Source organism: Molothrus ater, chromosome 1 (genome assembly GCF_012460135.2).
Source record: "Molothrus ater isolate BHLD 08-10-18 breed brown headed cowbird chromosome 1, BPBGC_Mater_1.1, whole genome shotgun sequence".
Lineage (NCBI taxonomy): Eukaryota > Metazoa > Chordata > Aves > Passeriformes > Icteridae > Molothrus > Molothrus ater.
The window spans coordinates 83,958,754-83,985,537 of record NC_050478.2 but is presented as its reverse complement, the minus strand read 5'-3'; the positions used below and the strand labels follow the sequence as shown (position 1 = coordinate 83,985,537).

Genomic DNA, 26,784 nt, shown 5'->3' with positions numbered 1-26,784 from the left:
ATCTTCTCTGAAAACACTTCTCATTCTGTTAATGGAGATCTGGAAATGTTTCAGTTCTCTCCCTACACTAATACTTTATTCTTTTCCTCTGATAGCTGTCCAAGCACCAGTGTCATCAGTTTTCCTAACTTTATTAGCTCATTCTGCAAAGGAATGCTCAGGCAGTCTAACAAAATAATAATAAAAAATTGGCTGGAGAGTTTTATAGCTATGTACTCTCTTTAGAAAAATAAATATGCATCTGGAGACATCTTTCTGAGACAATTTCTTTACAGGGGTTTTACACTTCACAAATATTTGTGCTCTACATACAAATATCAATGGAAGATAGCACAGGTTGCTAGTAGATTTACATATGTTCCTTTCCCCTTTCTCTCTTACCCTGATATATGCCTGGCCTAGGGCTTTCTTCCTGAGTCTCTCCACCTATGATATCTGTGCTCAATATTTGCAAATCCACTCGTAAAATTTTATGTAACAAAAGCACGAAGTGCCTGCAAATCCTCTGTGTAGAAGGGAGTGCTTTTTCTGTGCCTCCCTCCCCCACAGTTACACGAGTTCTGGGGAGAAGCAAGGGAAGTGCAGAGCAGCAGACATGGAAACGCTCTCATTCCTCAATGAAAGTAGGGTTTTCCACCAGGGAGAAGCTGCAGCTTAGTACCAGGGGCGGGTGGATTTCCTGTACCCAATGCTGGTCTTACAGGCTGCAGCAGAGAGGGAGGGAAGCTCAGGTACCCTCTTGTCCCCTCAAAACCCCAACTTGAAGATGGGGGTGGGGCAGGGTGAGCAGGGAGCCTTCCATCCTCAAAATAGAAATTGTGGGGAGCAAGGACGTGCTAAGCACGAATGCACATAAGGGTGGGAAGTTGGTGGGAAGTCAGTGGGAGGAGGAAGAGTTCTTCAGAATGGTGGCATCTGAGGAGACTATGGCCAATTATGGCCCATAAGAGGAGAAATGCCTGCAGTTGCTCTGGGAGAGAAATACTTATACAGAGAGTATAAAGCAGGCTCAGTAAGCACGTGCTTAAAATGCTCCACCTGCATTTTGGAGACATTCATTAGCACAGGCTGCTTTTCTTGTGCTTGCTTCACTCCAGCTGCCCAGGATGTGCTTTCTTGCCTACCCTTTTCCAGACTAAGCTTGTGCAGAAATAGGAGCTGACTGAGATAAGCACCACACAAGACATGGACAATTGCTGCCAGGCAGAGCCCTGTCTAATGGCTTGTCCCAAATGTGGGATAGAAGAAGAATTGCCTGGGATGGACTTCCATTTCACACAGCCTCTCCCAGGGAAGACTAGTGGGTGCTCCAGTCAGAGTGCCCCAGCTCAGCACATAGAGAATTTCCAGGAAGGTTGCAACCTCTGCTCTGCCTGGTACCCTTTCCATTTTTGACCCATGAGGATGCCAGCAGGGAAGTTCCTTTTCTGTGGTCCACTCAAAACTAAAAGTGAGGGCAAGAAAAAGAAACTGGATACCTGCTTGAGTAACTTGGTTGCATGAAGTGTAGTTTGAGAAGTGAACTGGTCTTGATAAAGGCTGGACATGCTGGCATCATCATTTGGAGTGCAGATTTGGTCATAACTATGTGCACAGAGACAGGAAAAACCTGAGCCAAAAAAGTGTGTTCTCCAGCAGGAACACAGAATTAAGGTGCTACTTTTATGCTGCATTTTCATTAGTGGTATCTCAAAAATATCACTTTCAGCATGCCTTTTTCACTTCTCCCACAGAAGCATGAAAATTAACATCAGCTAACAAAATTTTCTATTGCTCTGGAGGAAATGTTGTGGAGAGCTGTTAATACATTATTTTTCTCATTTGCTTTTTTTTCTTTTTACTTTATCAAAGTCCAGTCATAATGAGGTGCCTGATTATTTTCCTTTGTGGTTTTTTTTTTTTTAACATTATTTAATTATTTTTCCCCCTCCCAGAGTTTAAGACACACACAGACACACCTCAACAAGCGAAACACAAGACCCTTCATGCAGAGCCATTTCCCACCAAATTTCACATGGGGCATGATATGCCAGCCCAGATAGAATTTAGCAGTGAAAGCCACGTGGTGCCAGCACACATCTCCCAGTCACTGGCATCAGGCTTGCCCTCTGGATGGCTGGACCACATCTTCACCAATTGGATTCTGCCATGTGCAAGAAAATAGCTGCTCATGGAGGTGAGGTCACATTTGGGAGTTGCAATTCATTATTCTCTACCCATCCTTTATTCCAAGGGAAAGGTGTTTGAGCTCACATCTTTTGGTTGCTGCTGTGACACCTGGAATTGTCAGAAAAGGCCTGTTCCCACCACCTTTCACTTCATCTCTTGGTGTCAGCACCACTCCTTCCAAACCAAGTAGGCTAAGGAGATATTGTGACTGCACATGCAGGAGCACACACTTCCACAGTGCATAGGAGGAAAAATCATAGTCAAGTCCTAAGCTTCTGCAGCCCTTTTCCTGCATACCAAAATCCCAGGGCATCACACTTACCTTCTTTACCTGATCCACAGCTGCACAGGAGTGACAACTAGGTTTTTTTCCCCTAGACTGAAGTTCTACCACTTACAGGTAGCTTATGCAATCCTGTACATGAGTTAACTCTACCCCAAACAGGAACCTAAACAGGGTGAAGGTCAATTCCTGTGAAAATATACTATCTGCTGCTTGGTCTATCGTTCAAATTACTCAAGGTCAGGTTTTATTTAATCATGCTTTCTTCCACAATTTTTTCCCTCCAATATTAAAATAAAAAAAGCAATTAGATAACGAAGCATATGTAGCTTGTTTTCTTGGATTGTTTCTCAGCTTTTTCCTAAATTGTCACTGCCCCTTTGGACTTCAGCAGTGGGATGGCTGCCAGGTTTCCACAGAGATGCAAACAAATTCGATGCAATAAAATATCATCTCTACATAATTTAAGTCCCAAATGTACATGGTGACAGTTTTATGTTTGAGTAATATGAAAATCCGAGATATTGGATGTGAGTATAATTTAGGATCGAGAGCTGCAAATATTTCTGTGCCCCGGAATCCAGTTAAAATGCACCATTGCACATGCCGTGTTTTGGTGGTGAAGTATTGCTTGCCTCTGATTGCTGCAGGGTAAGAACTTTATTTTCCTAACCCATGATTTAATGCTTTCCACCCCCTGTAAATTGCAACTAACAATGCTCTCTATGTGAGCTCTGGTAGCTGAGGAGACAGGGGGAGATGCCTGCAGCAGGGGAAGGGAAAGAGGGGAGAAAAGAAGGGCAAAAGAGAGGAACATCTGCAATGGGTTAAAAAACATTCACAACTTGCCTTCTTAAAGAACTGAAGGCTGAATATTGGGCCAAAACCCCAATTAGATGGTGGCAGTAGAACTCCTCTGATTTTGAAGGAGCTGAGCCAGTCTGAGCCAGCTGAGAAGCTGATCTGTAGTTTCACATTTAGTGCCCAAAATGGTTGGAGCAGGGAGGTTTGAAACTGTACTCCTCACGTAGCACAGAGGGGCCTGCAGGAATAATGTTTGCTTTGGCATGGAGGTGGGTTAGTGTAGACCCAGCAGGTCCTGCAGTGAAAGGCTCCTTTCTGCTCTGACTGATGGTGACTTCCATAAAGACAGCAAATTCATCCAGAGATATACCTTAACCCACATCCTTCTTTAATGTGTAAGTCCTTGCACAGTGCAGACCTCAAGGTGAATCTATGTGGATGCTCTTGCCCTTGTTTTCATCCCTGGATGTCCCCTGTTTCTCTGAATGGCACAGATCTCGTGGTGTTTCCCCTGGATAACTATTCCAGACTCCCTCTTTAGTACAGCAGCAGTCAGTCTGTGTCAGGACCTGATAAACTCTGATGTTTTTGAAATGCCTCCTCTACTAAAAAGGAGCTGCTGCATTTCCTCCATCTTCCCTTTACCATATAGAAAGGCCCTAAGAGGAATTTTTTGCTAAGATTTACCCATTTCTGGCATAAATTCTGAAATTTTCTCTCTTCTTCCTTGCTATCCTTTTCGCTTTTCCTAGGATGCTTGCTCTGGCTCCATCTTGTTAGGAAGATTATCTGCTCACAGCATGTAAAATTAAGAAGTAGCTGTGAGGAAAAAGTGCAGATAGATAAGAGGTTCCTCTCATCACAGGCAGCCTGGTGCAAAATGTTTCAAGCAGCACAGGAAGGCCGGAATGAGGCTGAGATATAATAAAGCTCGCATCCATCCCATGAAGGCCACCTTCTCTCCAAGAGATGAGTAACAAAGCAGAGGACAGGTGGACAGGGAATATTACCTGATTTCTTTTATGATATAGTGATCAGAAGATATCAAAAAAGAACAGGAGGCAACAGGTTTAAAATAGAGATACCACATTATGCAACTTATAATAAGCAGCTCCTCAGCTTAATCACAGCATAAGTGAAGACTTAAAAATTGTATGGGTGCAAAACCTGATTGGCAAATACATTAAATTAAAAGAAGATAACTCTTATGCAGGGAAGCCCTGAGGCAGAAAACATCAAGAACAGGGAACTACTGAAGGAAATACCATTTTGTGTTTGATCTGCTGCTACACTCTCCCAGGAGCACCTACGTATTGGCCATCCCTCCAGGCAGAGCACCGTGCTGCTGGCCTTGGTCTGACCCAGTGCCACCTCTGGTATGTTCACAGGCCCAGCTAGTCAGGGGCTGGGTGCCACCAGACCTGCAGCACTGCTCTCTTTGAGAACTTAGAAAATAATGTGCTTGGTCAACTTTCTATGAAGACCAAATACTACCAAGGAATTGGTAATTCCAGATATTCTGTCCAGTAGTTCTGAAGACATTTTCCTTCCATGTAGAGGAAAATGAATGCCCATGATAGATATTGACTGCACTTACCTATAAAATTCATCTAGTGATGCATATCTAGTTTTTATACCTGCCTGAGTCTATGGTAAGATGGATACTCACCAGTCCCAGAGAGATACACCAGTCATTCTTTCTTTGTATCCTCTGGGCTCCCCAAAGGCTCACCATGTGCTGATATTCCTCACCTGACTGCAGCCATGGAACAGCATCTATGGTGAGAAAAAGAAGGCATTTTTAAAACCAGAACTGAATCTGTTTTGTGTGGCACAACTCCAGAGACAACCTTTTCCCCTTAGCAATTCAGAAGGGTGATAGTGGTGTGGACAAAGAACATATACATGCCACGTGCAGGAATGGATGCCAACCTCTGAATGACTGCACTGTTTACTTTTGATGCCACATTATCTTTCTTCCAACATTGTTGCAACTAACACCAGAAATCCTGACCCAGAGCATGTGTCTGCTCTCTTGTGGGGGCATCTGCAATACCACAAGTTTGTCGCAAGCTGGTAAATGGCAGACATATATCAGCTGGGATTTGGTGGTATATGTGGCATCTTGAGCAAGATGCCGAGTTCTCAGACAGAAATGCTTTATCACAAAAGAGGTCTTAATTTGGATAAGCTGTTACGTCACAGCACACCACACCACAATACTGACAGTTTGCTGCTGAGGCTTCTCAGGATCTTCAGCATGCAAGTAATATTTATGATTTATGAAATGATTTATGATCTATGATTTGAAAGCCAGGTTAGTAACATGTCCATTTTTTGATCGCTGGAAAAACCTCCACAGTTCTGCCAAGTATCTAGGATCTTTTTTTTAAGGAATACAGAGAAGATGCCACAGCTTACCAATCACAGTTTCTTCTAAATTATAGAATCTATATCATGATGTCAAGTTTCCTTGTCAGGAATTATTGGAAACCTCTCACTGCTATCTGTCTAAAATAAACATCTTATGCTCTGAGTGCCCTCGTGTCAGCTAACGGGTGTATTAATATTGAGCATGGGCTCTTACTAATTCCCTGCTGATCAAGGACTTATGGCCTGAGCACATTTAGCAGTGGAACAGATCAATCATCACAACAAACTGATTATAAGCATTTCTAGGAATATATAACAGCATATGCAAATTCTAGATTCTGTCACCCTTCCTCACATCAAACCCTACCTTGCCAAACACCTCCTGCATTCCAGAGCTATTCCAAGAGCAGAGATTCCTCAGTGAAACAGCAGTAGTGTATTTACAAATAGGGGACCCATTATGGGTTTCCTCTATCCCCCAAATTCTCTTGCTTAGCTGCCTGAACTGGATATCTAACACAAAACAGAAGACATGTTAGTCCCAGTTCAAAATCGTGTGATAACTGAACTACGAGAGTTGAGATTTAGGATTTCTGAGGGACCTACTTGATAGATCCTGAAGCAAATGAGGACAAGGAAGGAAAACTGTTTTCTTTCAATGTGATTGATTTTGGTAGGATATTCAGAGATTCTCTTCCCACTACTTGCAAATTCATGCTATTTCATGAGGAAACATCAGAAATTACCATAATTTCTCCTAAAAAAAAGTATGCCTGAATTAATGTGTTTAATTAGTTGGTCTCAGTTCAGTGTTGAAGGCTGTTTAATCTAACATCTCAGTTTTACGTATTTGCTCCTCTTATCCTTTTTTGTTTCTATTTATTACCATTTGTTGCATACCCCTTTCAAGAAGGTGATATCAGGTTCTAGGACTTCACACTCCTTGATGTGGACATCTATACAGCTTTCTAAGCTGGTATGGTGGCCATTGCTCAATCAGATCTGATATTAAACCTTCAGAAATAATCTGACCAGATGGATCTTCCTGCATATTTAATTTCTCCACTATAAATTATGTACCTAGCTCTGACAGTAACTTCTGGGCACTTTGTACCTACAGTTAACCCTCTCAGCTTTAATGTTGTATAGAAAAGAATTGGGGCTTACCTCTGAGAATGAAGTACTTAAGAAGAGAGATGAAGATGTTTTAGGGATAAACTCTCAAATATCAGGAAGATGTCCTAGTGTACATTCTGTTATGCAAATTAACTTACCCTATTCTGGGATTTCAGTAATTCTTCTGATTTTGCTGAGTGTGATGTGTGAGACTTCCACTTAAAACTCTTCTGTCACAAATTCAGAATTTTGTTGTTTCTTTTTGTTTTCATTCAAGTTTTGATTGCCTGTAACTATTGGAAAAAGAAGGGCAGGAATGTGCTTTCAGCATGAGGATTCTTAGATTGGGTGGCTAGATGGCTCTAAAGGTGAAAGGCTTTGAATATTTACCTTCTTTTTGAGCAAAATCCATCTGATCTCTTTTAGTTCAGTGAATTACAGATCTAACCTCATTTCCATTTACATTAATAGGAGTTTTATCCACTGCTTCAGTTGTCAGAACCCTCTACTGCAGTAAGAAATAGTGTAGCCAAGTTCATATCAGAGTTTCCTTTCCAAGTTGATTTTAAAATCTTTTATTTTTGATAGTGTGTTTTACATCATGATGTGATATACCAAAAAGCTGACTCCTTGCAGGTAACAAAAGTTTCAAGGAGTTTTATTTGGAGGGAGAAATGAGACATGACTTGAACAGTAGCTGTCAAAGAAAATAGGAATTTACCATTGGGATGAAGGTAGATTTAATTGGGAGACATGAGAGAAGATGGAGTGAGAAAAGGGAGATGACATCTTTTTTTATTGTGAAATAAAAAACATGTTTATGGGCCAACACTGCTGTGAGAGATGGAGAATAATGAAGAAGTCAGCATTATCCTTAATCCTCCTGGTCTTTTTTTAAATAAATCATCATTTCATACAGCAAGTCTCACTTTCTTCATACCCATTTCCATCATACAGATTTAAGTAACAAACTGTTTGCCTTCTCAAAAAGCAATATGCCAAAACACAATCTAAATCCATGAATAAAACTACAAGAGACCAGTCTTCTGCTTACTTCAATCTATCTATCCTTTATTTTTTAAATTTTAACTTTGCTGTAGTTGCCTGCACGGTATTGGTTTCGGGAAGAGCCTGGAGTTGTGACCATCACAAGATGTTCTAAGCTAAATATTGTTTTCCTCGGATGTGTCTTGGTTCACTCAGAATTGCAGCTGTCTCAAGACAGTGTCTTCAAAATGTTGAAAAGACAAGCAAAAAGCATGGATACTAGATTAATATCCTATACCTATCCTACCCTTTGAGCTTTTCTTTCCACCTGAGTTTTCATCCTTTCTCTTGTTCATTTCTTTAATAATGTGTGAAAACCCAAAAATGGGCAGCAGAAAAGTGCCTGTGGTAGTTCTGTGGCACCTGTTCTGTTTGATCTCCTCACGGTCCATCAATCATCACAACCGTTCACACTGCACCACACATCTGTCCTTCTGCCCCTTCTTGTCCCAGTCTACTGTTCCTCACAATGGCAAACTGCCTTTTCCTCCACTGATCATCTCTTCCACCTTTCCAGCTCGTTCTGGCTCCTTCCTTTCTTTCCATTCTTTTTTCAGTTTTGCGGCTTGACAAGACACATGTTATTTCCCCTAGAAACACAAATTGATGGGTATGGTCTAGCACGTGTTTACGTTGACTTTAGAGATTTTTGGATGTAATCCTCTCCCTCAAAAATATGGACTGTAAAGCAATATGTTATATCTTCCTTGTTGGTTCTAGAGTGTTCCATGTAATACTGCAAACTCAGTCCTCGCCTTGCATACAGCATTCAGAAAGTTGCTGAATGTTGCTTCTGTGCTGTACATTTATTGACTGAAACATTTGAGTTGTTGCTTTTCACACTGGTAATTTTAGAGCACAGATGCCTAGCATGTTTACTCACATACCAGGGCTCACATTTAATGAGCAAAATGTCAAGTATATTGTTATCCACCATAAAAACTGTGAAAAATATCCTTGCCATCTGCAGTGTGCCTTCTGCTTCAGCCTAAAAGACTTTTACAAGCAACTACATGAAATTAGCATTAAAGTCAATATTTATAAATGGAACCACCTCTAATGGGCCGGATCTTCTCCCCTCCCACACCCCCTATTCCTCTGGGATCTAATGAGCTGGAGAGGCTGGGTGCAGGAAGGGAGTTGAGTTGTGCCTGGCTCCTGGCTGCAGTCAGGCAGAATAATCTCCCTGCACTGAGGAAGAATGGGGAAGAGAAGAGTGGTACTAAATGGCATTGACAGCATCTGAGGGCCAGATCCTGAGCTGGTGTCAGTTGGTGTAATGTCATTGTCCTCGCTGAAGTGACACAGCCAGCATAAATCAGCACAGTTTGGGTGACTGACACAGCACTGTGCTTGATCTGTGCTACCTGAGGATGGAGTCCATAGTAACACTCATGGAATAGATGGTGGATAATAGAGCCGAAACTAGGATTTGATAGACTGCCATCAGAAAAGAAAAATGTCTTCCAAGAAAATGTTTGCCAATTTTCCACCAAGTGTGGAAAAAATTGGCCATTTGTTCTTGCTTTTAACGGTGCTGAGGACAATGAAGACTGTCTGTCACTGAAGTCTCTAGATTTTACTGCAAGAATAATAAAATGCACAATTACCAGGAATGGATAACAGCTTCTAAGCCTTCTCCAAGCAGCTTATATGAACTTTTAATTTTGTTTTTGCAAAACCTTTAATCCAACCATGATTAGTGTGTTGCAGAACTGAGATCTAAGCACATTTTGAAAACTGTTGCTGTCCACTGCTTTTATCCCAACATCCCTAAGCAGCTGAAATTCCAACCAGATCTTCATGGGGCAGAGATGATGAACCAAAGTCAGAACACGCTCCTTCAGATGGGTGACCAAGATAACTTTTGCCATTTGTTCCAGCTGTTCTGCCAAGTTGCCCACATACCATTGGCTCCACCAAACTCACATGAACCACAGCCTAGCACAGACATCATGAAAGCTGGTGACTCCCACTGCTGGAGGCTAATGAAACAGAGAAAGGTAGCATCATCATATAATCCACACCACCTCGCCTTTTTCTTTGTACACATGTTGAACAAGAGGATCAGGATGAAAATTGCTGTGGTGATTAGCAAACATAGCATAAATATTTATCCAGAAAATTACAGATCAAATAAATTTTAAAATTTTTATTTATGGCTGTTTAGATGGAAATATATTCATTAATTGGACTTTAAGAAGAGCACTTACATGTTCCCTTAGAGTATTTCTAATATAGTCATTGCTTGGGCAATTAGGCCACTCACTAAGCCACAAATCTTATCTTTCACACCGGTGAGTCATAAATAAGGACTGAGTCACAAATAGACCAGACAGACAAATGGTGTCAGGAAGGAAATAAGATTGGCTGTGAATATATTTAGGCTGAAAATTAGAAGATGGCTGCAGACTACCTGAGGAATGTAATTCTGATACAGTTTTCTAACTGGGAGGAACTGAGCTAAGAGAAGTACCTTAAATTTCTTTATCATTTAGCTTCACAAGCTCATGAAAGGGATTGTACACCAAGTAGGAGAATTTCTTAAGACTGAATTCGATGGTAGAAATCCTCAAGGATTCAAAGTCTTTGCCTGCCATGACTACCTGCAATTAGTGGCCTGCTTACCCAAGTTGTCCCAGCCAGTCCTGTTGTTATCAGTAGTCCTTAGGACTCATATACAGTAGAGACAGATTGGACAGATACAGCAATGCCAGTGTCGTCATAGAGTCAAGGTTCTGTGCAATGCAGACTCCAGTGTCCACACTGTGAGTGTGTGAAGCTGTGCTGCTGTGGCTGTTACAAAACCCTCCTGTCAGAGAAACTGAGAACACCTTGACTTCCTATGATTGCGTTCAAGGGCAAGTTTAATTATGGGGTATTCTATGATGGGGTGCACATAGTAAAATGGAGATCAACTAATAGCTCTATAAGCTAATTAAATGTTTTCCAGTGTTAGACCAATGCAATGACTTTCTGTCATGCAATCAGAGTTCCTGGGAACTCTTGTAATACAAATAATGGGATTTACCATGTTGGCTTACCTTTATTGGCTTCTGTATTTCTCAAGGAGAAAGGGAGTGTGGGATTTTTGCTCTTCATAGAAGACAATTTACTTATTTCCTTGGTGTAAATAATGCTGAATATGCTGATGCAATGTCTTACACAGGCTGGAAGGATGTCTGTATATGAATGCTATCTGTTAAATAAAAAGAGTCCCATGTCTGTCACAGCATGGATTTAACTGTGCCTTCCAGTTCCACATCAGCTCTGTTCTGTACCAGCAGACTTGTCTTTAAATGCGATCCTTGCTTTGCTGTGACACATTATGACTTAAAAATATTTTTCTTTTAATCAATGGATACACATTCCATAACATATTGCCCACATCAAGTATTTTTACCTTTTGTATCCAGGGTACAGTCCTCTCTTTCTTGTTCGCTTTCCTGCATGCCCTTTGGTCTCTGTCCTATCATGTGATACAGGCACTAGTGTTACCCATAGATATTCATGCTCAGTTAGGCAGCAGGAATTCACATGACATGATGATGAAATTATATAGCAATGTATAATTCTTGTGTGAAACTGGGCACCTGCATCTTGCTATGACGAGGGCAACGTTCCCCAGTGCACTCGAATGAAAGGTGCTTTCTGCTGCAGATATAAGGGCTGTCTGATCACAAGATTCAGAACTGGGATTTTACAGAATCACAGAATCAGTTGAGTTGGAAAAGACCTCTGAGATCATCGAGTCCAACCTATGACCTAACATTACCATGTCAACTAGACCATGGCACCAAATGCCTCACCCAGTCTTTCCTTAAATTCCTCCAGAGACAGTGACTCCACCACCTCCCAGGGCAGTTCCTTCCAATGTCTAATCACCCTTCCTATAGAAAAATTCATCCCAGTGTCTAACCTGAACTTTAGGATCAGTTACTACTTGCTTTCTGAAAATTTACCATCAGGTAGTGTTTCACTGTCCTGAAGAAATACTTCTATTTCTTGCTGTTTCTTAACACTTGGTCTGTCCACACATGACAATAGAAAGGTGCCTTACCTCATTGCCTCAATGTATGGGAAGGTAAGAAGACAAAAAAGAAAAAAAAGACCTCCACAGACCTCACTTCAGTTTTCTGGAAATAAAGAAAAATTAAAATATTAGTGTGTTAACAATCAAAAGAAAAATGACTTTTAACTATACAGCATGCTCTGCAGAGTTTAGCGATGAAGAAATCAAGCCTGACTCCAACTTGCACCTTGACCTCACTGGGACGAGAACTGGACCCTAGTTTGTAATGCAGCCTGTTTTCTTGAAAAGGAGCTGGACAGGGTGCGAGTGTCAGCACTGAAATACACACAGAGTAATACATTTATTAAAATCTATAAAGCAAAATATCTTTCTGTGAGGGTAATTCTCTCTTTGCAAAACTAATTTTCTGAACTGCTAGTAGAAAAATGGAATTTCACTCTTCAGAAACTTGTATTTTTTGTCTCCTATGTATTTTGCCACTGGCTCAGCTTTCTTTTTCTCCTTTTCTAACTTACACTGTGAAGATCATTATAAAGTATTTCTGTTATGAAAGAGTTCACTTTTGAAAACCCATGAGAAATCACCTTTCTGTAAGCATGAAATAAAGTCCTTAAGAGGAGAAACCCCACTTCAAATCATGCCAAAGTTTCACACCTTTGGCACATCTAAGTTCTACTGCAAACTTTGCAAAACATGACATGTATTCCACACATATTCAACATATACCTGAAGATAATGTTTGGCTCCTACATGTCTTCCTAGCTTCACTCCTATAGAGAGTTTAGACCCAGTAAAGATCTGCTGGGGGGGATATGCACTGTAATTTATAGCAAAGTTGTTCGCTGTGTGCCAAATGCTGTTCATGCTTGAGGGTTTTGTTTTTGACCTCACTGCTTATTAGAATAAGGTCTGAGAAGTATGCAAGCTTTCTCCTAGTCTCAAATTAACTTATTTATATTGTACTCCAACATTTGGGCTGAAATTCTTCCCATTTCAATATCATGACTGTATTTGTTACTATATCAGTGTAAGAAGTAGGAATTTTTTTCTGCTTATTCCATTTTAAAAATGCCTCTTTCATTACTCAGGTTTGCTCAGGCCTGACTAGGGAAACATCCTGATGCCTACTTATGGAGAGTTTCACCATCTCAGCAGGTTCCCTGGATTCATATACACCTTGTGCTGCAAGGTATAATGCCTAGCAGGTATTCATGTTCAGAAATTCAGTTCCACTTTAAACAAGTGCTTAACCAAGAGGTGCTTTTTGTGGGCAAGTTGTTTCAAGAGTAGCTGGATACTCTCCATGGGCTCACAGGCAGAGCTTACAAAGCACAGCCCAAGACTGAGCTGCTCTGGGTCCTGGTCCAGCTACTTACTTTCTTGTGGAGCTTGGGAAACTCTCTTTTTTGCCAATGGCTTTGTCTCTGCCTCTAACTAGCATCCCTTAATTTCATGTGCATGATGCCCTTAATTTCATGTGCATGATGTTTGAGTGCCATGTTTGTGGCAGAATGCAAGGAGTTTAGAAATGCTGATTTTCCTTCAGATGGAGAACATAATGTCTCGGAAAACTGTGGGCATGGGAATGCTGTAAACCTGAATGCATCAGTTTCCCTATGTGCTAAAGCAGAGAAATCCGACTAACTCTGCTACCAGGGCACTATAAAATTATGTTCATTATTGTTTGTAAAAGGCATCAAGTTTCTTAGATCAATACTGCTACTGAAGTACAAAGTAATAGTACTTCTCAAGGAGGAAGAGGATTGCCTTTTGAGCTGCCATCTGCTCCTGGCCTGACTCCAATTTCTTCCTAGTGAGTAATGTGAAGGCAATTTCATTTTCACAATATGACATATGTAGCTCTAGGTCTTAAAGAGGGAGGAACAATCCACCAGTAGTCTGCCTCCCACTGTAGAAGCAAATTATCTAAATTAGAGCATAGTAATTAGACAGATTCATTGATTTGCTGTAAATATCCTAGCTCTATCATCAGTCCATAGTGGTTCACAGAATGAAGTTTGCTTGGTTGTTTCTTAATATGGCATTTTCTACATTATCTCATCCCTGAGGCATGGCTGAAATAAAAGTCTGTTCAAATGCTTGCCAAACAATATTAGGATAAGAGGATCACCAAATCTTTGGGGGCAGGAGGGAGAACCTACAAAGCAATCAATGTAAGACCAGAAATGTCATCTGTCATCTTAAAACGAGGGCTCTTTGGAACAGAACCCCCACCTTGAGGCAGGCACATGATCACAGAGGAGCCACATTGCTGTTCAAGGGAGCCTCACTGCTGGAGCCTCAGTCCAGCTGAGGCCTTTCTGCCATGCAGCAGCCTGTCTTAATCTTCACAGAGTGGTTAGAGTGTGTTAAAAAGGCTCTTGGTCAAGGAGAAAGAACTGATCTTACCTGGTGGGTGTAACTGTTCTGAAAGTCTTTTCTGCAAAGATATTCTCTGTTCCCTTTCACTAAACATTTTGAGGTCCAATTAGTATATGAGATTAGACAGATGTGCACCTTTACATGACTAAGTTTAGAAAAACAGAATAAATCACAGCTAAATCTTAGGCAATCAGTGACAAGCTTGCATGTCCCAAACTTCCAGCGAGAGGTGGTGGGAGCTTCCTGAGGAGCTCCAGTGGATTTCCTCTCAATTGCTGTAGTAACTACTGCAAGGCTCCCTGAGACTTCTCACTGCCTGTGGATGTAGAATGCTGCTAAAGATAAATGTCTGAGCTACTGTGTTGTAACACAACTTTATTTTTTTATTTCATGTCTGCTAAAGCATCAGAAGAAAACACTCAAGAGCAGTTTGACCTTCGTAACTTTAATTACATTTTTTGGTAGTGAAATGAAGAATTGTCAAAAATTTACTTCTCAAGAAAGTCACAGATTGCACTAAGAATATATGCAGACTATTAGTATACATCTCACAACCATGGAAAAGAGGTTCTTTGATAAAGAACAGCCATCACAGTTTTGAGAGGAGAGGAATCACAGCATCATCAAGGTTGGAATGACCCCACAAGAAATCTTCATTTTGTCAGGATAGCAACTACAGGGCAGTCCTTTCTGTTGAAAGACTGCTCTCTTATCAAAGGATGTACATCACTTTTTGTATATCATATAATTAATCCTCCAAGATTTCTCGATAATAAAGACACACTAAATGCCTTCTTCTGACCAGACAGTATGAAGTGCAAGTCCCATCAGTCTCCTTGGATGACTATTTTTCCAAACAGAAGGAAATAATTTAAACCAGAGAATGACTTCTTATTCCTTTAGTGGAGTTGAATAAATAGACAAGACTTGTAGAAAATATAGTTTTAAATCACTGCAGATACAATTTCTATTTTAACACAAGTTCTCAAAGCTCTGTTTAAGCAACTAGCCTACTGCTTGCTATGGATGGAGCAAGGGAATCTTTTCCTGCCAGCCATTTTCTGAGAAAGTTTTGGCTTAATTGGCTAAGAAGAATTAATGAGAGACTATAACTGTATGACAAGGGATTAATTTAGATGACAATGCAGTGTACATTGGTTTTCATTTGGCGATTTTTTGGGGTAATTCTTGCACCAGGAAAGCAAAATATGACTTCCTTTGCAAATACAAATACAGTTTAAATACAAAAAGTCAATTTCAGACTTGAATTGAGTATTAGACATCTGCATTTTGTTCATTTAAAGTCACAGGATGAAAATGGTCTCAAAACTCAACATTACCTGCTCTGGAGAATGGGTTTAGAATGACTTGGCTACTATGGAGAGTGGTGGTGCCTACAGCAACTGGGGAAAACCAATCTGAAGCACACCTCAGCTCTGCACCTATACCCTGCAAGCCAACAAAAGGCACACTGGCTCTCTGCAAGGCTGTGTTGTACAGAGGTGCATTTTAATCTAGAGGGTGCTGGGGTCTGCATACTGACTGAGGGAAGATCTCTTTTGGGTCCAATACAGCTGGATTGCTGTGACTCTTCTCTCAGCTTAGTAATACCTACTTCTATGTAATCTTTTTTTTGTTTACACCATTTAAATGTTTCTGTTTTTCAGATGGCAGTAGCCTAATGATCCTGCTTCAGCTGTTGTGAAAATATGCTCTAAGAGCTACAGCCTGCAGGCAAGTTATGGCATTGAAGATTTTCTCTTTGTCTTTATTATTATTTTAATTGCCCCTCCCTCAGGAACCAAGAAAATACTTGAGACAAAATCACAGTCACACTGAGATCTCTAAGAGTTTTGCCACTGACTGCAGTGTGGCTGATTTCATTCTGAGCCACAATTTTTATTGCCTTCTCTCCTTATCTGTGGCAAAGCTGTAAATGAGCACTACATTTTGAATAAATCCTGATTTCTCATGTCATAAATGAGAATATAAAGTATAGTTGGAACTGAATTTCCTCCTATTGCAGTATGATTTTGAATTTTTCTTCTAGTGTTATTTGGCATCCTAGTTAAAAACTTATTATGCATCAGGAAAGCAGCTGACTTTGATTGGGGAAAGAAACACTTTTAAGGTGTCATTTTGCTTAACACCTTTGATGTCCAAAAGTGCCCATTTTCTTCACCACTTCATTGGAACTGAGAGAATACAGCAATTTATAATTCCTGGTGTTGAATCAGTCTATGTGTTAATTGTGGAGCTAGCGGTGGGAACAGATGTGTTTTTGTAGAAGGGTGGGCTGAATGTATCTGTCTTTTTAATGTCGTTTCTGTTTAAATGATCAGTATTTCTTAAAATTCCCCTCTCCTCTATACCACCTTGTGTAACTGCTCTATTTTGTGCAGTCCAGGAAGAGCACATCTCTCTCACTAGAGCTTAGGACTCCATCTCAAATTACAAAATGTCCCTGACTATTCAGCCTTTTGAAAAAGCTGTAAATAGAGATATAACTTACCTAGCAACAAGGAGTAGATCTCCATAATGTGGTCTATGAACACAGTGAGTTTATTCAGTTATGGTCATGCTATAGCTTTTCTTTTTCTGTCACCAGTCTTTAGACATAGACTACTGAAAAAGTCTTTTCTATTAAGAAATAATAGATATTTGATATTAGAAGTCCTCTTGATAGCAACTGGGCAGAAGATAAAGTCTCTAAACTTCTAAAAGTATGTATTTGATGAAGTTCTGGCTGAATCAGTTAAGAACCAGAACTAAGCAAATACTTATTGTAAAACATGCAAAGTTTTGAAAATCTCAGTCTTTTCAGTCCTTTGGTGAAAACTGAAATTCCATTTGTATCCTTTAGCTCATAAAGCTATATTTAGTGAGTTTTTTTGCAAACTTGTTTAGTTTTTTTTTCTTAGTGCTTTCACTTCCCCTTTCAGCTTACAATCTTCACCATATATTGAGTGATACAATAAATACAATGGAAAAGAAGGATGTAGACAGAATGGAAGGAGAGTGTTCCCCCTGCTTCCATCTTGATGTTAAAAAGGCTTATTTTTTTTTCTGGACAGCTTTTAAAAATATTTTAAGCATTTGCTTCATTTATAGTAAAAGCAACAAAAATAATTTTGAGTTGGTTTTGTTCCAGATTAAGCTTTATTAAAATTCTACTGTGTTAGAAGACTTCCTGTCTATTTAAGGTGAAAAGCTTTGTCCATGACAAAAGAAACTTATTATCATTTCAAAGGTTGGTCAGCACTTTTGCCTATATACCTACCAGGCAATAATGACCAAGTTGACCCCTTTTAGATAGCTGGATTCTTTTATCAGTGCATTCTACTAGTTCAAGATCATGCTTAATGCTGACTTTCATATAATGCTTTCATGAAAGTTCCTTTGAGAGGGAAAGCAGTGGTCAGATTCTGATCTCTCCTCTTCAGATCTTCTGCTATTGGATTTTCATTTCCTAAATCAACGTAATAGAAAAGAAAATTATGCCTGTTCTCAGTATATATATGAAATATAATAATGTTTCTAAAGAAAACTTCATATCTACTAGACAGTTTTCATTACTCTATTTAATAAAACATGAAAATGACCTTTTTCTCTGCTGGAACTAACTGAATTGTGAGCTTAGTGTCCTTTGGCTAAGTTCCAAAATGAAAAGTCACCCTGCAGAGTTCAAGTCTTTGTGGAAAGCAAACCAAGTCCACAGTACTTGAACTCCAACAGCCATTTATTATCAGGTATTGAGTCTTAAATGTAGAGCTAAATAGGGAGAGAATGCCTATGTTCTGTTTATATTTTGGACCTGGTTTTGAACACTTAACACATGAGAAACTTGCACTAATGCAAGTTCCTGAAGAGCATAAATGGTAAAAAGACCTTTTCCTGGGCTTTCTGGATATCTTGAGGTAGAGAACAAAGAGAATAAAGTGATATCCTAAGCCCAATTGCACCACAGGCTCCGAGCTTGGAAGCTGCAGGGCAGCAAGACTGTCTCCAGCTAGGAGGGAACTGCATGCCCCATCCTCTTCTCCCCCAGTGGCCTGGATTCCCTTGAGCACAGCCAGGGAGTCTCATTAGTTCTTCCATCTTCTTCCATCATGGGTCAGAAGAATCTGTCTTCTCTAATCCTAACCCTTAACCACTGTGGAAAGAAGAAGAAAACAGGGAGCTAGGACAAACTTCTCCTGGGTACAAAGTCCTGAGGGCATCAAGGCTTTTGCCAAGGCTGTTTGCTTTTACTTTTTAGACTGTCCTTGAGCAGGAATAATGTTTACATAGTCAGAGTACATTATTGCCAACATTATTTCCTGTGTGCTTTTTCTTGCAGAAAATGATCATCTTTTCTTCTTAGAGAAAATAATCAGCATTTTAGGCTGTTATTTTCATGATACAGCATTGTGTAGGGTGTTGCCAGAGATTCACTATTTAAGAGAAAAGATAAGCATGTCCTTCACTGCTACTGAAAAGATGCATTGCTACTTCTCCACTTAACCATTTTAGTGGTGCTATTTTGGATAAACAATCTTATGACAGTACAGTTTTGTCTTGAACGACACAGCTGTAGTCTAGGAAACTAAACATATCTTTCCTAGTGTTTTTATTTGTCAGATGAGTATTTTCAATATTCATGTGTATCTATTTTTTTAACCCACTATTCACAAGATGAAAAATTAGTATAATATTTTTCATCACAAGATGAAAAATATTATACTAATAAGACTTGAGCAGTTGCTTATTTTTGTATTAGAAAGAAATTTAAGTACATACACATGCTTAATAATAATTCAATTGAACATTTTATCATTGTCAAAGGCATCTTTAGAGGAATCCATCAACTCTTCTGATTTCCATACAAGTCAATTTACTATCTTCAAAATGTAATGTTAATGGCACTCAGTGTACACACTGTAATCCTTTAAAATAATGTACACGGCAAACGGATATGTTCTCATGCATTAATAATTTAAAAGTTAATTTTAGGTACTTAATATGATTAACTGATGGATCAGCAGTCTTATATATGAGAAACAGTGAGCACACTCAAAGGAAGAGCATACTGGAAGGCAGCCAGGTGGCTGCCTGCATGATGCTTCAAAAATACCTGAGTTTTATCCTCCAGTTTCCCTCAGTGTCAGATGCAGAGCATCACAGTCATTAAGGCGGTCTGGTTTCAAGATGGAGCGTGCACATTGCCTTAGAGGCTGAGGTAGCAGGACTTTTGGGGAAGAAGGGGATGTTTTAGAAGGTGGGAATCCCTGCAATGCAATCCTGCTGGTGGTTGGCTGGCTCTGCAGCACCAGACCAGTTATATAACTTCTCTCCTTTCACTTCTCGCTTTTTGAGGACACGCTGTAACGCAGGGCTGTAAATTGATATTCTAGGGTGGAAATACTACAGATGACAAAGTATAACCATTGCATTGCACAGCTAAGGAATGTGCCAAGGGCAAATAGCATTAAACAGTGCATGTGCTGCAGCCCTTGGCCATGCCCACAGCAGCGGGTTCTGCGAAAGCAGCAACAACTGAACACCTATTGCCCAAACCCTACTCAAATCATACAGGTACATGCACGGCTGCAAAAAGGATGGAGATTTTCTCTTCACTGGGAGGCACAGGGAGCAGACAAGTGGCAGCAGGTACAAGTTGCATGAGGAGAGGTTTCACCTTGATTTTGATTCACTGAAAAAAAATAAATAAAATTTTTACAGCTAGAACAATCACCCACAGGAAAATCACCCCCAGGGGTGGGGGTGGAGTCTCCACAACTGGAGGCTTTCAAGATGCAATTGGACAGGGTGACAATCTCATCCCTTTCCCATAAAAAGTTGCAGCAGGTGATCTTTGGAGTTCCGTTCCAATCTGGGCTGGATCTACGTGTGCAGAAAGTTTCTTACGTAAGCATGTGGGACTGCGATGCCAGCCTACTGTGAGTAGGTGCCTTCTTGCCACTGAGTAATCTCAGGCAGAATGTGATACCACATTCACCTTTTCACTAAATAGTGAAAACCTGGACAGGAAAGAGCTTCTCCTTTGGTGAGGCACCAGCACTCTGAGGCTGGACCCACAAAACACAAGATCAAGGTGAATACTGGCTCGCAGGAAGGCAGGACAAACCAGCCCGGCAGTGGGAAGAGAGGGCTGAATGGGGCTGGGAAGTGACAGCCTACAGAACAAGGTCCCGATGGACTGGGTCAGTACAGGACAGGACGGGAAGCAGTGGTGCTGACAGACTGAAGAGCAACGCTCAGCACTGCATCAAGCGGAGATGGCCGAGGGGAGCGCAGTACCGAGGAGAGGCCGGGGGCTGGTGGCATGAGCAGGGTGAGCAGCGAGCAGGCAGCAGAGCGACACGTGTGTCCAAGAGGCTGAGGTGACACGCTGAAGGAAACTGGAGAGATTATTTGAGAACTTGAACAGGGAGAACGAGTGGTGAGAGCAGAGCAAAACAGAGTGAGACCAGAACATGGCTGGAAACACGGGGACGGGAGGGCGGGCTGATAAGAAAAGCATTCCTTTAAATACAGTAAAGAAGAGCCACGGAGGATGAAAGAGCAAGAGCAAAGAAGATATCATGTTACATTTCAAAATATATTCAGCTCGGGCTCTCAGCCACAATACTCCCATTAGTATACATGCATCCGTCTAGGAAGAAAAGCCCAGAGATTTCTCCCACTTCTCCTTGGGCTCAATTGCCTTTTATAGGGCTGACCACTTTCTTATGAGAGGTGTTTTTGCGTCTAGTGAAGTAAATATTCCTCTCCTCCCAGAGTGTTGACGGCTCTTGCTGGAAGTCAATACATTTTAAACCAGTAGCTCTTAGGGAAGAGTGCAGATCTGCTTCCCTTAAAAGAACTTTTCCACAGTCCGAGTTATTTGCAAGCTACTTGCAAATCGGATGGCTGGGAGCTACCGTGGTGAAACAGCGAAGGTCCCAGCGCACAGAAGTTCGCAGCAGCAGTCTCTAGTAGTGCTAGTGGCAGCCTGAGGATGCCGGGAGGGCAGGGCGCTTTGCAGTACGCGGGAGCTCTGAAGAGCCCACCGTCCTTCCGGCACACGCCGGGAGCCCGCTCCGTGCTGTCTGGAGCGCAGGAAGGAGAGCTGAGATACTTGGCCTGCGCAGTTTTGCGGGGAAAAACGTGAGAACAGGACAAGACCGTCGAGGTTAATGAAAAAGTCCGAACACAAATGTCTCGCGTGTGCAGATGCTCTGCTGGTTTTAAAGCCAAACCAGCCCTTCCCAAGAAAAGCACGCACCGGTGCTACCTGCGGGCGAGCTTTTGTTAGAGGGCAGGAGACCCGCCACAGCCCCAGGATGTGCCGGCCCCAGCGCCGCTCGCCCCGGGACGGGGGAGGGCGGGCAGGGGCGCCGCCACACCGCCCGCGGCCGCCGGGGCTCCCGGCCGCCCCCTGCCCTCGGCGGGGCGCGGGCCGGGGCTGCGGCTGCGTGCGGCGGGGGCGGGAGCGGGGCGGGGCCCGCCGGGAGTCAGCTGGGCGCGAGAGGAGAACGCGGCGGCGGTGGGCGCCGTTAGCACCGGAGCCGGCGGCGGCAGCAGCAGCAGCGCGGACAGGCAGGCAGAAGTTTTCTCCGCAGATCCCTCCCGCAGCCCGGGGACGCCTTGCGGAGGCGCGAACGTCCCTGTTCGTGTTGGGTGTGTTTTGCTTTTTTTTTTTTCCTTCCCTCTTATTTTTTTTACTTAATTGCCTTTTTTTTTTAATTGTGTGTTTTTAATTTTTTTTTTCAGTTTTAATTTTTTCTTTTGTTACTGTTGGTTTTGAGGCGCGTGGCTCCGAGAGCTCGCTCTCCCCCGCCCGCGCCCCACTGCACCGCGCCGCCCGGAGGATCCCCCTCCCCGCCCGCGCTCCCGTCCCCGCCACCGCCGCGCACGACCCTTCCCCCGACCCGCCGCGCCCGCCCCAAACTTGGCGGGTGCGCGGCGCCCGGCGGGGACGGTGCCGGCTGCCTGCCCGCCCTGCAGGTAAGGGGCCGGGGGGCGGCGCGGGGCGCGCAGGGGGGGCGGCGGCTGCTGCCCCTGGGGAGCCGCAGCGGGGTGAGGCCGGGCCGGGGTGGGTGAGGGCTCGCCGGCTTCTCGGTAGCGGAGGCCGGTGGGAGGAGGAGGAGGAGAGCAAACTTCCTTTTCCTGGGGCCGCCGGCGAGCCCCCCCCCACCCCCTCCCCACAGTGCCCGCGGGGAGCGCCCCCCGCCCGGCGCGGAGCCCCCGGGGTCGGACGGGGTTCGGCCGGCGGCCGCGGGGCTCGGGGGATCGGCCCTTTTCCCCGACTCGGGGCTTCCTTGCCGCGTTTTGTTTGCTCGCCTGCTGCGCGCCTCGCCCCGGCGGTGCCGGGAGCCGGGCTTTCCCGTCGCCCCGCGCTGGAGGAGAGCGAAGACCTGCCCCGCCAACTGCTGGTGGTGCTGCTGCCGCCGAAAGTCCCCGGTATTCCCCCCGCTCCCTTCAGGGTTTGCAGGAGGGCTGGCGGATGGGCAGTTCGCAGCAATGCCACCCCGGGGTGCTGCCACCTTCCTGCTGATGTGCGGCCGTGTGCCCGCCGGAGAGCGGCCCTGCCGAGCCCCGGCCGTGTCCACAGCCCCTCGCTGGCTCGGGAGACCCTTCCCGGGGGGCGGTGCGGAGCTTCCCCTGCCCCACTCCCCGCCGGGGAGAGGCGGGCACGCATGGCTCTCATTGTATAACCCTGGTGCTGCAAGCCGGGGCTGAAACTGTGGCATCTTTATAAGAACAGTTTGCAGTTAATTGGTTTGGCAGATGAACTCCTGCACAATCCTCTTGCCCGCTTCTGTTGCTCGAGTGCCAGCGCCCCCTCCCATCCCTTTCTCCCTTTTCCCCGCTTTCCTTTGAAGCGTCGCATAACTCTGTATTGCCAGCAGGATGGAAAGTGCTGATTCAGCAGCCAGGAGCCCCACTCCATCTGAAGTGGTGGTCTGCCTGAAATGCTCCCATTTGTTGAAATGGGAACATGTGTTGCTGGTATGTCAAAGCAGCATTGATCAGGTTTTCTAAAACAGACCCAAAGAATGTGCTTTGCTTTTCTCTCCACCAAGGCAGAATGAGTTTGGGGTTGGGGCAGGATACGAGGGATGTGGGCATCTGCCACCTTCAGTTAGGCTTCGAAGGGGCAGCTGAAATTGTTTTGCCTCTTAAAGGTGCTTATGTGTTTTAATGGAGATGTTGTGGGATGTGTAGCAAGGATGCATTAACGCTCCAGCTCCATCTATTCCTGAGTTTTGATGCTACTAGTTGTACTTACAGCTCTAGAAAGGGTACAGAGAAGGGCAACGAGGCTAATCCTAGGATTAAAAGGAGTGAGTTATGAGGACAGGTTAAAAAAAAAAACCCACCACAAACACATGGAGATTAGAAAACCTGCTTGGAAAAGGGGAAATATGCTTGAAACTTTAGATGAGAGCTCTGGCTGCGCTTCATGATGCTTTTGGGGCTGAGGCAGGGCGCAGGAGCTAAGCAGGATGCTCTTCCCATGCTGTTAATCTTCCTCCAGGGCTTAACCTCTCAGAGCAGCATAAGAAGGAGAGCTGTTCCAGGGCTGTATTCCTCTGGCTACCTTTGTACAGGTATACATTAATATCAGAGCTTCTTGGGTTTTCTTTCTCTAACACCGGACTCTTTAAAATTCAGCGCAGTGTAGAGCAAACAGCAGAGCCTGAAGAGCACTGCTTGGTAGCTTTGCTGCAAACAGTAAACCAACAGAGCAGCTGACCCTGATGCTTGCCTCTGGTGCTCGTTATACCATGTTCTGGTCTGATTTATTTTCTTCACTTGGACGTTATTTGTTCTTAAAGTAGGTCTTGTTTGCCCTGGCTACATATTAAAGATCTTGTGGTACTTGCATGGTTTTCCTTGGTTTTGTTAATCAAACTATCCCTTCTCTTAGCACTGTGTGAGTTGGCTTTTATCCTCACATACAGCCCCACCTGGATTTCAGAAGTGTGTTCCTCTGTTTTTTAATGTGTAGTCCAAAAGCTCTGCCTAAATGCAAAATGGATTTCTGCATCTCAGTTCTGCTGAAGAGTATGGTGTGCACTCTGTAAATAAAACAAGTGTTTGCAGCCCTCTGTCTTGGGAGTGCTTAAATGACTCTAGCAAGAATCGTTGTGAAGGTTTTTTAGAAACCTTTGGTCATGTTCTCATCTGTGCTTGGGATGTAAATGGGCAAAAAGTGTCTGGATCTTTCTGGCAAAGGTATCCTTCCAAGGCAGGGAGTTCCCAGCTGGCAGAGGAGAGGCATAGCTGGGTCGTGCACTGCTTCTGCCAGCAGCACCAGAGTGTTGTGCTGAGAATTTGTTTTCTGACAGCCCCAAGTGAGCAGATGTCCCTCTGGACTACCAAGCACTGTCAGCTTCCCTGGGCACAGGTAGCAGTGGCAGCAGGCAAACTGAGGGGCTCTGGGCTGGTGTCACTCTGGGTGGGACCCTACTGTTGCTCCCTTTTGCTGTGCCTCTCTGCATGTGGAGGTTGTGGAGGTGATGGTGCTCTGATGAGGCCAGATTTTTAGGTATAACTTCTGCTTAGACCAGCTCAGCTCTGTCTTAGGAAGTGTGTGTATGTTTGTCTGTGAAATGCACTCAGGTGCTTCTTCAGACCACTGAAATGTGGGGTGGGGAAATAGGTGGAGGGATGCCTTTTGATGTCCAATGGTATGCATTTTTAGGATGCATTTAAGTATTTGCTCAATTAAAAATTTCACTGGTTGCAGCAAACATTGTGGTGAAGACCCTTACTATTTTCTGCTGGCCTTTTTATTCTAAATCTCTGAGTGGAGTTTATTAATGGGGTCAGGGGAAAAGCTTCACTTTGTGCTAACATTTCTGTCCAAACTAAGACTAAGGAAGCCTGCTTTTCTTTGGATTTATCTCAGCTATGAGAGTATTGTTGCCAGTTCACAGTGCAGTGTTTCTTAAGCGTGCCCACCTGGCCCAGTGTTTTCATAAACAAGGAAGATAACTCCTGAGACCTCTGCCTCTGTCAGGCTTGCATGCAGCTTGCCAACTGGCTTGGCTACAGTGTGGTTGCATAAGCCTCCTTCTGTAGGAAAGCAGGCTAAGAAGTTAGGATTGTTTTTCTTGGAAACTGGACCTGCTCCTGGCTATGTCCAAAATATACCAGTTGCAACTCTTCACCCAGGGAAATCTAGGAATGGAGATCCTTTACCAAAAAAGTTGAAACCCCACGATCCTTTTTAGGAATTAAAAGGAATGAGGTTTCCAAGGAATCCCTTTATTAGCATTGAGCTTTATTTACAGGTTTGCTATCTTTACACCCTGCTGGTCAGGAGAGCATGTTGCAATCTAAACTTGGATGTGGCAAAATAGTCTTGATTCCCATTACTTTTTCTCCCAGACCAGTGGTTGTTTTGAAACATAATATTATGAAGTAAACAGATGCTACCTCATTGACTTCTCTTTCTTTATACATGTTGAACTGTGCACTTCTGAACTAGTCCTGTGCCAGGTCTTTCCTATTCTCATGCCATCTGTTGAACTGGATAGGAGTTCTCCCTTTAGCTCAATAGGGGTCCTCTGTCACATTGGGAATGTGGAGAGCACTATCCTAGAGAGCCAGATTCCACTATCAGAGCATCATTAAAGAAAACTGATCATCAGTGTGAGGCATCCTGTCTACAGACAGTCTCTTAAGATCTTCAGTGATGAAACAACTAGAACAGCCTGACTTTAGAAGATTTGGTTTGATATATTTGACATTCCCTTTTCTTATATGCTTTATTCCCCTGGATACCATCTTGTCAGCAGGTATGTGTATAGAGAGACAGACACTGTTTTTCATACAGGTCCATTCATCTGATAATGGAGGTCATGGTTTCTAGCAGCTTTTGGACTTCAAATGTCCATAGGAGCACTGAATATCAGTGCCAAGGTATCCTAAAACTTTTTAATAAAGAGATCTTCACATTCACACTAATGTGCCTCCATTGACTGAAAACTTCCTTCCCTCTTTGCCTTCCTAGGATCTTCCATAAGTCATAGATGGATCAGCTTGTACAGAGCATATGGACATGGCTTTTAGGACTGAGGGCATTGCAAGTTCATCCTCTGCTTTAGAGTACTGCCCTTATGACAGTTCTGTCTTTGCTGGTCTCTGTAAGAGGAAAGACCAGGGAATTCTGTTACTGGTGAGGAGTCGCTCACAGAAATGTGAGATTATGAGCACTGGGTGAGTTACTTTCCCTTAGAAGGTGGCAGCAGCTTTATGGATGCTGCTTGGGTTTTTACAGGCAAACAACCTGTAGTGGCACTGACCAGAGACTCAGGTGTGGATTGAACAAAAATATAGTCAGGATGAATAAGGATGGGTTCTTCAAAGCCCAGCACTAATGCTCATTTACAAGTCAAGAGAGCTTTTAATGAAACCTGCTAACTGCATCCCAATTAGTTAACCCATGGGGAATGCAGATTACCCCTCCTGAATGGTTACAGTAAAAGCTGTCATGAAGATCAGTTGTTTTAAAGTGGATGATCTTTTTAGCAGAGTAGGACACCTTCTCCCATATCATGGATAATGCAACATGTAACTACTG

The 26,784-nt window shown here is 43.1% G+C and overlaps 1 protein-coding gene across 2 annotated transcripts in view; it reads left to right on the top strand.

Annotated features, from left to right (window-relative positions):
- Nucleotides 1-21,723: 21,723 nt before the first annotated feature.
- The window catches only part of GRB10 (growth factor receptor bound protein 10), a 145,446-nt gene continuing 140,385 nt past the window's right edge, over nucleotides 21,724-26,784 (top strand). The window contains exons 1-2 of one of the 2 annotated variants that reach the window (XM_036406344.2): nucleotides 21,724-21,869; nucleotides 21,963-22,196. The gene's annotated coding sequence lies outside the window, so the exon portion shown is untranslated. The remainder of the gene's footprint in view (nucleotides 21,870-21,962; nucleotides 22,197-26,784) is intronic. The other variant, XM_036406345.2, reaches the window with a different exon arrangement.